Source organism: Electrophorus electricus, chromosome 5, assembly GCF_041902795.1.
Source record: "Electrophorus electricus isolate QZ-2024a chromosome 5, ASM4190279v1, whole genome shotgun sequence".
Taxonomy (NCBI): domain Eukaryota; kingdom Metazoa; phylum Chordata; class Actinopteri; order Gymnotiformes; family Gymnotidae; genus Electrophorus; species Electrophorus electricus.
In genome coordinates this window covers 22863609-22872206 of record NC_137501.1, presented here as the reverse complement: position 1 = coordinate 22872206, position 8598 = coordinate 22863609, and the positions used below count along the sequence as shown (strand labels likewise).

The 8598-nt window shown below is 40.9% G+C and overlaps 1 non-coding gene across 1 annotated transcript; it reads right to left on the bottom strand.

Moving 5' to 3' along the window:
- Positions 1-203: 203 nt before the first annotated feature.
- trnae-uuc (transfer RNA glutamic acid (anticodon UUC)) lies at positions 204-275 on the bottom strand. Its single transcript has one exon. It is a non-coding gene; the product is annotated as a tRNA-Glu (tRNA).
- Positions 276-8598: the final 8323 nt, after the last annotated feature.

The following is an 8598-nucleotide window of genomic DNA, read 5'->3' as shown; positions in this document are numbered from 1 at the left end:
GAAACATCCAAAACTGGCTGTGTTTCTTGCCAACATACTGGTGTTTGGACATGTGGGATTACTTGCATGTCGCTTTCAATAACTTAGTTGGTAGAGTAGAAGTTAAAACTGTCATCCTTAGGCTGTCGGCTCAACTCCAACTCACACAAACTTTATGTTTTAATGCAGAATCTGTCGTTTTATATGAGCATAAAAAGAGGTTTTTCCCTGACCGGGAATCGAACCCGGGCCGCGGCGGTGAAAGCGCCGAATCCTAACCACTAGACAACCAGGGACAAAGCTGCTAAGTTTACATGACAAGACCATTTTTCAAAGTCTGCACTCCTACTATTCTGACAATGTTTGGATGCATACTGGACTTGGTATGCATGAGTGGAAAAAGGCCATAAAGCGAGTTATTCATCTTTCTCTTTGTTCTACAAAAAAATGAAGTTTGCAAGAGTCAGGGCTCTTTTTTACCATCTGGGAAAAGAGGGAACGCTGGTGTCACTAACACATGGAAAGAGCTGTTATATATTTCCCATTTGTCTCCTTAATGTTTCTGACATTTTAGGCACTCATTTCTCTCTCTACATGAAAACACTCTAGAAAATGTTCTCCAAAAAATACGGAATGTTATTCTAAGTACTCAGAAAATAGTCTTTTCCTCCCCCTTCTGACGCGTGAACTTATAGACGCCCTTGATTGCACGGTGTCTCTGTAATTGACAGGGGAGAGAGCGTATGCCACTCCCTCTCTCCCTAAGAGTACAGCCAATTATGCTCTTCTAGACTCTCGGCCACAAATGGCTGTGACACCATCAGTTTCAAAGTTAAACACAACTCCTATAGTACTAATAAAAGCTTCACACTCACCTCAGCTGGGACATGGCAGACACTGAAGGAAACTCCTCACTTCACTCTCTTCATCTGACCAGTCATTAAGCTCCACTGGTTTCTTCACTGTTTGCAGTTTCAGCACTTCTAGCACTTGTAATATTAGAATAGAATCCCTTTATTTACTAAAGGTACACAGAAATGTACACCGGTACACAGAAACTTACTGTATGTAAGAGTGCAATAGTTCAAAACTGTATTAGTGCAGATAAATACAACTACAGTGCCATTGCAGCTTTTAATGCTGTTTCAGTATCAGGGTCTTCAGGAAGGCTCCACCTGGCAACCCTGAAGTGCCTTGCTATGCTTAAAACTACACACACACACACACACACACACACACACACACACACACACACACAAACAAACACAAACACTTAACAAGGTGAGTTCTGCTTATTTGTTATTGGAGATTTGTTAAGAAGGCTGATCGCCATTTAAAACTAGATTTCACAAACTGTAATTGTTACACTGGTGAGTTTGAGGTAGAGATGCACTTTCATTAATACTGCTTACACTGTGTTTCTTTACAACACGCATGGACGTGTTGAAGCATCTCATATGCATGGAACACTAATACTCAGAGCATTGGAAGGTTGAAAACAGAAGCTATCTGGCTCACACAATGTTTTAAATGTGCCAAGGGAAATTCCAAGTGTGGCCATCCTTGAGTGGAGTGGAAGATAAATATGGTTTTTTTGTATTTCAAAGCGGCTGTAAGAGTATAACAGGCAGTTTAGAACATGTCAGTCCCTCCATGTAATTTGAGAGAAAATATCCTATGAAGATTGGACCAAGATTCCTGCAGAGTATTTTCAGCACATAGTGGAAACTATGCCAGAAAGAATTGCTGCAGTTCTGGAGGCCAAAGAAGGTCCAACATGCTATTAAATGGGTGTACTTAAGCCCACTGTGTCCTATAATAGGATGTTGCTGGAATGTATGTGGATGTTGTTGGAATGGCCGCAGAGTTGCGGCAGCAGTACAGGTAGTCTGTGATCCTTTCCCCCATCCGAGTGAGTTTGCCCTATTGCACGGGGTCGAGTTATGATGTGAATGTTTAATTACACAGGATGGATTGTGGGCGACAGAACCGAACAGCCTTCAGGATTCAAGTAGAGAAAGGTGAAACTTCTCCAGCCTTTGAGTTAATCACAGGACTATTGCATAGCAATTAGAGATAACAGAACAGCTTTCGGGGGGGTTTGGGTGGGTTGCCTTATCCGCCCCTTTAACACAGTAGTCACAATTCAAATTTCCCTTGTTCCATTGTTTACAAGGCATTATACATGTGGTTTGTTTATAGTGCACGGAGTAATATGCAGCAAGTCTGGTCTGTCTGCTTTGGAAGAGAAACATTTGGCCAAAAGAGCAAGACACAGCCAGGAGGATGATTGGTAAGAGCACATCATAATATGCACCTTAAAGCTGTGCTCTACAGCTAGGTCCTGTTCCATGACTGCATATATAAATTTACTACTGACATTGCCATTTATATCTGGCCATTTACAGTGCACTCTTGCTCAGTGCAGCACTTGAAGCTGATTTTCCATTGTGTAGTTATTATGTTCAAGAGATGTTTGACCCGGTCAGGGTGACACACTTTAGTGAGGGCAGCAGTATCCTAGAGGACACTACAGACAGTGACGGAGACATCTCAGAGCGCGAGGTGAGAGGTTGAGTTTTTTGTTACTCTCTTTACGACATACTTTTCATGCCAGGTACTATTGTCCAGTTCAGCCAAATTTAATTTATTGCCTTGTATTATCATATATAAATTGCTGAACATCTTATCACTCAGTTTCAAACATCCCCTCAGCTGTTTTAAGCCATTTCGGTTATTCAGAAGTACTGCTAAATGGATGTGGTGGGAAAATGAGAGCACATCAAACACAGACAGCTTTATGCATTGAGTAGTAAAGAGTAAAAGTTTATTGAGTTTGTAAAGGGAAAGAAATGTGAGTTCCACCTTCCAACTATAACTTTTCTAGGATACGTGATCAGCCATGGTGAAATCACTACGGATGATAAGAAGATCAAAGCCATCTTCCAGTGGCCCATTACTATTATAGTTAAAAAACTCCAGAGATTCTTGGGATTTGCAAACTTTTACCGATGCTTCATATGGAATTTTAGCAGCATTGCAGCTCCTCTCACAGCCCTCCTGAAAGGAGCAATGACCAAGCTACTTTGGAATCAGGAGGCTGATCAAGCATTCAGGAAACTGAAAGAAGCTTTTACCACGACTAGCATACGTCGACATCCTGATCCTTCCATTCCATTTGTCGTGGAAGCTGATGCTGCTAACATCGGGGAAGGAGCTGTACTTTCACAACGATACGACAAGTCCAAGTTACAATAGATGATTAAATAGACAAGTGTATATAAAATAGATGATGGAATAAACAAGCCATACAAGACACAGTCATCCCAATGGAATGTCTGTCGGGAAAACATTACCTACCTTGTGCTGTGACCATCTGTTGAAGTGGGCTCATTCTTCGCTGGTTCAGGGCTATGACAAGCGATATTTATAAGTATGTTTCTTCATGTTCAATTTGCAGTCAAAGCAAGATGCCTAAGACCCTACCCACAGGAAAGCTCATGCTTCTTCCCGTACCAGAAAGTCCTTGGTCTCACATCACCTTAGATTGCGTTACTGACCTCTCTGTCCTCACTGTAGTTGATGGATTCTCCAGGGGTGTGTGGTTCATTGTGTTTCCGAGTATGCCTACAGCCTGCCAAACTGTGGAAGCCTTGTTTAACCAGGTGTTCCGTATATTTGGCATCCCAGAGGACATAATATCATATTGGGGACATCAATTCACATCTCGAGTTTGGGCTTCCTATATTGAACACATCGGGGTAGCTATTAGTTTTACATCCACAGTCAAATGGCCAATTCCTACATTGTTTTTATATGAACAATCCATCAGACCGGTCCAAGTTCCTCTTATTGGCAGAAATGGCCCAAAATTCACTTACTAGTTCATCCACTGGCTTGACTCCTTTTTATTGTATTTTAGGTTATCAGCCTCAAATGTCCCATGGACTTCCATATCAGCTGGTTTCACCGCTGTGGATGAGTGGATGCAGCGGAGCGAAAGGGTATGGGAGGAAACAGATCAGTGTATTGTATGAGCTCTCTGAATGTATAAGGAAATTGCGGACAGGCACAGAGGGGAGAACCCGATATACCAACCTGGTGACAGAGTGTGGCTCTCTACACAGGACTTCCGCAAGCCGGGGTCATGTCGCAGGTTAGGTCCCAAGTATATCGGTCCATATGAAATTACCAAGCACATTAATGAAGTCACATATCAACTCAACTTACCTGCTCACTTTTGTGTTTTGAGGTCATTTCATGTGTCCCTTCTTAAGCCTGTTGTTCCTGTTGTGGCCTTTGGATGAGGTCACCCCTGAGGTCACTCCTGTATTAAGTATGTTGGTTGCTGTCATTAGAGTGTATTGTTTCTGAAGGTTTTTTTGCATTATGCAATGCCTCTTCGCAGAGTGTGATTTTCAAGAACTTTAGTAAGCAGATGACTTATTTGCATCACCTTTTTTGGTAGGACAAAGCCCATCCATGAGCCAAAGGAAGCTGAGGTAGGCCCCATTCCATGAAAACACAGGGAGTGTGTGAACCAGGATACCAACACAAGCATACATGCAAGCTGACACCTACCCTCCCCTTGTCCAGTGGTTTGGCCAGTAGACAACTAATGAAAAACATTTCAAAAGCGTTTATACAGAAGCCAATGTTCAAATGGCTCTCTGTGCAGTGAGGAAACATATCATAAGGAAGTGCAAATTCCACTAAAGTTTAAGTAGGATCACTGAATTCAAAGTCTAGAGCACTATTACACTATGACTTCTAACAATAGCGTAAAAACAGTAATGTCATTCGTTTTTAGGAAAGGAATGTAAAAGTTTATGAAATATTCTTAAAAAGAGGACAATTTGATGAGGAGCTTGGTCTTGCACAGCTACCAAAACCCAGGACTGAACTAGGAGTCTTTTGATATTCAATCTAACACTCACCCAGCTGAGCTATTTCAGCTAGTGACTAAATACTTTTGCCTGGTTTCGATCAAAATGTTACCAATGTAGCTCATGTTCATGTCAGAGGAAACTGTCACCTTTATCCCTGGTGAGCTAGTGGCTAGGATTCTCTTTCAAACTTAATTTTTATGTGGAATAAAAAGAAATATGAATACCTCTCTTTATGACCTCCTAATGCTCATGCATACCAAGTCCAGTATGCATACAAACATCGTCAGTATACTAGGAATACAGAGTTTGAAAAATGTTTGTCAGAAGCATCTGAGCTTTATTGCTGGTGGGTGAGTGGCTAGGATTCAACACTTTCACCACTGCGGCTTGGGCTTGATTCCTGGTCAGGGGACGCTCCTTTTGCTCACTTAAAAAAGAAGCTTGTATGTGAAAAAACAAACTTCCTTTGAGTCAGATTTTAACTGACAGACTAAGGATAACAGTTTTAAATTCTACAGTCCTCCACTCTACCAACTAAGATATTGAAGGCAACAGACATGTAATCCCATAAGTCCAAACACCAGTATGTTGGCAAGAAACACAGCCAGTTATGGATGTTTGAATTGTTAAGTTCATTTGACACAAAGAAGAAACATTGCATTGTACGAGTTGGAGATGTTCAGCTACCAACAGATATCTCTTGATTACATTTGGATGCTATACTGGACTTTGTGTACAATCAATAACTACTGGTACCAACTCAAAGTATGTTTCCCCCTTCAGTTTTATTTTATGGCAGAATAAAGACTTTCTGTCTTTAGAATTCTACATGATGCAGCAGATGACTTAGCTAGAAGAAAGGGTCTTGTACTACAATAATGACTTTTGCATTATTGCCCATAAGGTCCACCTCTTTTTTCTTTAACCCTCAGATCATCCCGTAGATGTTAGAATTATTCTAATATGAAATTATCATTAACATTTTAAAATTCCTTAACATCACTCTCAAAATAAATTATTTCTTTACCAGCGAATTTGAATTGGTATGAATTCATCTATTAATTTTTCGTTATTATTTAATTAAATACACCCCACCCACCCCCGCCCCCTAAAAAAAGAATAACAGTCCAAATGAAAGGTCTAAATGAATCTTTGCATTAACAACAGTCTTTTATGCTCTTCGAACCACCCCACCTCCCCCCAGTGGACACACCATGCTCCAGTACATGATTCTGGAGTGCTGTGCTATCTGTGCTCCCCACTAACTCTTCCTACCTGCTGGGGTTTCTCCTTCCTGGACCTGCCTTAAAATGCTTAAAATGACAGCACCTTGCCCTCCATTTACCTGCAACATTCTGCACTGTCACAAACAATATTTATGTGCAAATTAGCAGATGAACCTCACCTGGATGATCCACATTTCATTTCTTTGTACTGTTATAATAATGAGTTACTGTATTTCTACCCAGGTGATCTATCCAGGTGAACTGTGCTCTGTTTCTATCTCCTATGATGTCTTTGTGTAGGAATGCTGTAGTGTATCTTTCATGCTTACAATTTGTCAGCCATCCTCTACCCAACTCATCTCTGGCCAGGTTTATTCCCTTTTGAGTCTGACACCTTCCAAGTTCCTTCCACCATTCCAATGAGTTTTTCCTACTGTCACCCTTGCGAGTGTCATTTGGCTTATTTATCAGTTGTCACAAGGTGTTAACATTATTATGCACATGTATATAAAATGTGTATATACGGTATATACATAAATATATATATTGCATTATTCTCTGCACCTTACATGTTATTTGCAGTTTGGATTGGATTATGAAGTGAATTTCATTGGTGAGTACTGTATTTTTTGGTGACAAAGTATAATCTAATCTTTACAAAGCAGTGACCAGAAAGGAAGAGCTGGATGAGGCTTTGGTCCCCATGATAGTTAGAGACACACAGCCATTTAGCATAGTTGAGGATAAACGCTTCAGGGACTTGGTAGCAAACTTGGATTCAACTTATATTCTCCCAACTAGGAAGGTATGTGTGGTGACATGGATATATTATGAGAGTAGTATTAAAAAATATATCTTTATTTTCTTCCTTCCCTTTAGACTGTAAAGCCCATGGTTGAGGCCAAATGTCAACAAGAGAAAGAGAAGGCCAAAGCTGAGGTCCAGAAAGTTCCTGCAGTAAGTTTGACAGCAGACATGTGGACATCTCTTAATGTGGATGCCTTCTTGGCTGTGACCTGCCATTTTATAGATGACAACACATTTCTGAAGTCTACACTACTCGGTGTTGTGAAATTCCTGCAGGCGCATACGGCTGAAAATTTGGCCTGTGTGAAATCCTCTCTTATGGAAGAATGGGGAATAAAATAAAGTCACATGTCTGGTTACTGATGGCACATCTAATATGATTGTCTGTGGCAAATAGCTGAAACTGCCTCATGCACTCTGCATTGCTCACACCCTGAATATAGTTGTTAAAAAGGCTCTTGAACTAACCCCAGTGCTATCTGCTATTCGTACAAAGTCAAGGAAGCTGGTGGGCTATTTTAGAAGCAGCACAACTGCCAAAGTTAGTAACATTATTTTTACATTGTTTACATAGTGTTTCATATTGCTACATGTGTAATGTTTACTGTTTTATCGTTAAAGGAGAAGTTGGACCTCGTTCAAGAGCATATGGGAAAACTTAAAAAAAAGAAACTGAGGTTGAAACAACGTGTTGGCGTGATTAGTGGAACTCAGGGAGCCTGTGGGGGCAGATTTGGCGGGTTTACAAATTGACATTCCTGCGCTGAGCTCTGATGTGTAGAGTAATGTTTGTGGGTGCCTGTCTATACTGTATTCTTTTCACAAGGCCACTGTGGAGCTGTAAGAAGAGAAAAAGGTATCTGGTTCAAAGAGGTGCCATTATTGAAAATGGTTGAAAAGATCTTCCAGGAAGAGGCAGCAAAGGCAATGGTCCCAGTAGCTAGGGAACTGGGAGAGCACCTCATCAGGCTCCTTATGGAAAAGCTCCACAAAATCCAAAGCATGAGCATTATATCACTGGCAATGCTGCTAAACCCATGATACAAATCACTTGGCTTCTTTAGCCCAACAAAGGCAGATGAAGCAATAAAACGACTCGCCTTTGAATGTGCCAATGTAATAGGATCTAGACAGTCACATTCAACCCCAGCTGCAGCTTCAACATCACAGGATGCTGTAACTGAAAGACCTGGTTAGTATTTTTGCATTGGTTTAAAGTCCATTTCAGAGTTATGACCTCATTCATATGATCTGTTTTTGCTTCTCAGGAAACAAACTGTGGTGTCATTTTGATGCCAAGCTCATGGAGGCCAGAAAAAACTCATAATGTCACTGCTGATGCCACAGTTGAAGTACAGAGATACCTGGCAGAACTGAACATCAGCAGAACATAGGATCCCCTCCAGTACTAGGAGAGGCAGAGGTGCATATATCCAAACCTCTACAGGCTTGCTGTGGGATGCTTGTGCCTCCTCAGTACCATGTGAAAGAGTTTTCTCCAAAGCCGGAGAGGTTATTTCCAAAAAGACAAACCGACTGAGTCCAAGCACAGTGGAACAATATTGTTTCTTAATAAAAGTGAATGTCACCACAGTATTCATAAGCATAATCATTCTCTTAAAAACATCTCAACATAAACATCTCGTTTGCTGTTTGATTTATTTAAACATTGACTGAAAGCAATCTGGTTTTTTGAC